Source organism: Telmatherina bonti (assembly GCF_933228915.1).
Source record: "Telmatherina bonti genome assembly, chromosome: 19".
Taxonomy (NCBI): Eukaryota; Metazoa; Chordata; class Actinopteri; order Atheriniformes; family Telmatherinidae; genus Telmatherina; species Telmatherina bonti.
Window position 1 is genome coordinate 23,435,888 of NC_136617.1, and position 2,500 is coordinate 23,438,387.

Genomic DNA, 2,500 nt, shown 5'->3' on the forward strand with positions numbered 1-2,500 from the left:
TGTGCTAACGTGAGAATCTAAATACTGCTTTACATTTAAAAGACATCGTGCAGTTAATTAATGTTCCAGGACAGCCAACTTTAAAACAAACATGTAAACAGGAGGACTGAGCAGCAGGGGATGAGACAGCCAGCTGATGCAATCAGCTGTTTTTCTTTACCACAAAGACCCTGCAGGGCTTCTGACATCTCTTTCTATCTGACCTCTCAATTCACCTCACCCTCTAAACCTGTACTTGTGACACAGCAGCAAGCTCAGACTGGCAGTGTTTGCCTTGTCAGGTAAGCTTTGTGAGGGAGCAGCTGAAAAGTTAAAACAGCTACCGGCTAACTGGGAAGTTGGGGAACATGACAGGATTTCCAGAAAGCTGCTTGATACCTAGATGATTTTTTTTCTGACCTGTATTCTGCATTTTTCTTTCATTTCTTTCATCTTCTGAATGTTGTTTTCTCTCCTTTTCTCCAGCTTTGACCTTCTCTCAAACAATCTCTCTCATGTTCTTCCATTTTGTCCATCTCTCTCGACAGTTGCCAGTGGTTACTGTAGCTACATGCAAAAGGGTGGCACATCGCAATTAGATAGCAATCGGTTGCCATGGTGCTATTTCTGACTTAAATAGGTCTGGTCTGTTTGTTATTGTTTTTCTCTTTAGCCCATTCTTTCCTTTGCTTGGTTATGAATGATATATTGTACTTGTCTCCTGCTTTACGGGAAGGCATCAAACTTATTCTGCAATGAGCAGCTTTTATTATAATGACTAAAAGTCCCCGAATTTATAATCGTCTCATTGAAGGTGTTTGCAGCTGCTTTTTAAATAACTCAGATTATGGTGGGTGACAGCTTTCCCTTTCCAGACCCAGCTAGGGGGTTGCTGCTCCAAAGCTGCTCACAGTCTCACAGTCAAGTCTTTGTGACTTGTTTTATGGAAATAACCTTGTTGATTACTGCTGACTAATAGCTTGTGTATTAAGAGGCTATTGGCCCTGTTCCTTACAGTGTTGACTGTTTCAATTGGATTCTAATGAGAGCAGAGAAGGAGAAGATGGAGGTGCTGTGTACTCAAGAGGAGAAACAACAATAGTGCTCAAAGAGATGAATAACAACTAACTAGATGAGATAAAAAAGTGATGGTGCTGGGTCTTTTTGTACAATTTACTTTCTTATATTCCTGTGTGACTCAAATATACAGCAATATGCTGTGTGTGACTCCTCTTCCTGCTAGTCTGCCTATTTGATAACTTCTATATGTTTTTGTTGTAATTCATGTATTAAATAATGTTTTGTAATTAAAATACTTTAGGAAAGAACATATTCAATTAGTCAAGGAGAACCAAAAAACAACAAACTCTGACTGCTGGATCTTAACCTAACCATCAGCAGATGGTTAAGGCTCCTCTCAATAAAAGCAAACGTCGACCTAAAAAGGACCCTCAGGAGGACTGAGTGGATCACATGTAAAACTTCAATCAAAAAACAGTTTCTTGCAAATTGGTGAACCTCTGTCCATATCAGAAACGCTCTTTTTATACCATTATACTAGTCATGCGACTGACTGCTGCCAACCTAGTTAGTTGTCAAAAGCTGCTTCAGCTGCTCTTATTTCTGCCTTTTTTGTACCACTTCCTGCCTTTTTGAGATCTGTTGCTCCAATCAAATTCAAAAGCAAAAGTTTTTTTTTAATGAAATGGTTAACCTGTCAAAATTTTTTCAACATCTGATATGTTGTGTTTGATTTACACTTTACACAGTTTGTCACAAATCTCCTCTGAGCATCTAAGGAAGCATGATGCTGAAAACAAGTCGATACATTTTTGTTGCCATGAGTAGAGATGTTTTTGTAGACAGTAGAAACTCATAAAGCATCCTTTGGACTTGTTTAACAACAAGTGATGCGGGGAACATCAAAAAAGCTGGATGAAGTATTAAATATCAAGATATTGTAATAATTGTGATCTTTCAATGAAATATCCACAAACTTTGATGGCAAGAGTGGAGAAAGCACTAAATAAACAAAAATGATTGTTTCTACTACAGATGGATGATCCTAAACACACCCCTAAGTCTAAAATGGACTGCATGAAAATCACCAAAAATCTGCAAAGATGATCAAACTCAATGCATCCAAGACTCCTTTTACAGGACGATTAAAAGAAACTGTAAATTTGACACAAAATGGTCAACCAGTCATTATATTTTTTAAATGAGGATAGCCTTTATTCTCCTTTTATTAAATTCTAAGAGCACAATATTTTAATGAAAAACATTCTTGCATGTTGACGGCAGCGCCGGTTAAAAAACTGCCTGCAGGGCTGAAGTATCAGTCCGTCCTGTAAACTTGTCAAATGTAAATGTCTGTATGTCTAACCCTAGATGAGCGGACTTGAACTTTGAATTTCCCCTCGGGGATAAATAAAGTATCTTTGATTTGATTTGATATATTAGTAAAGAAAAAGGTAGTTTCATGCCTTTTATATATATGGTGTTTATTTATTTTCTAAGC

The 2,500-nt window shown here is 37.5% G+C and overlaps 1 protein-coding gene across 1 annotated transcript in view; it reads right to left on the reverse strand.

Annotated features, from left to right (window-relative positions):
* The window catches only part of slc25a13 (solute carrier family 25 member 13), a gene marked incomplete at both ends in the record, with an annotated part of 55,447 nt that overhangs the window by 12,185 nt on the left and 40,762 nt on the right, over window positions 1–2,500 (reverse strand). The window lies entirely within an intron of this gene.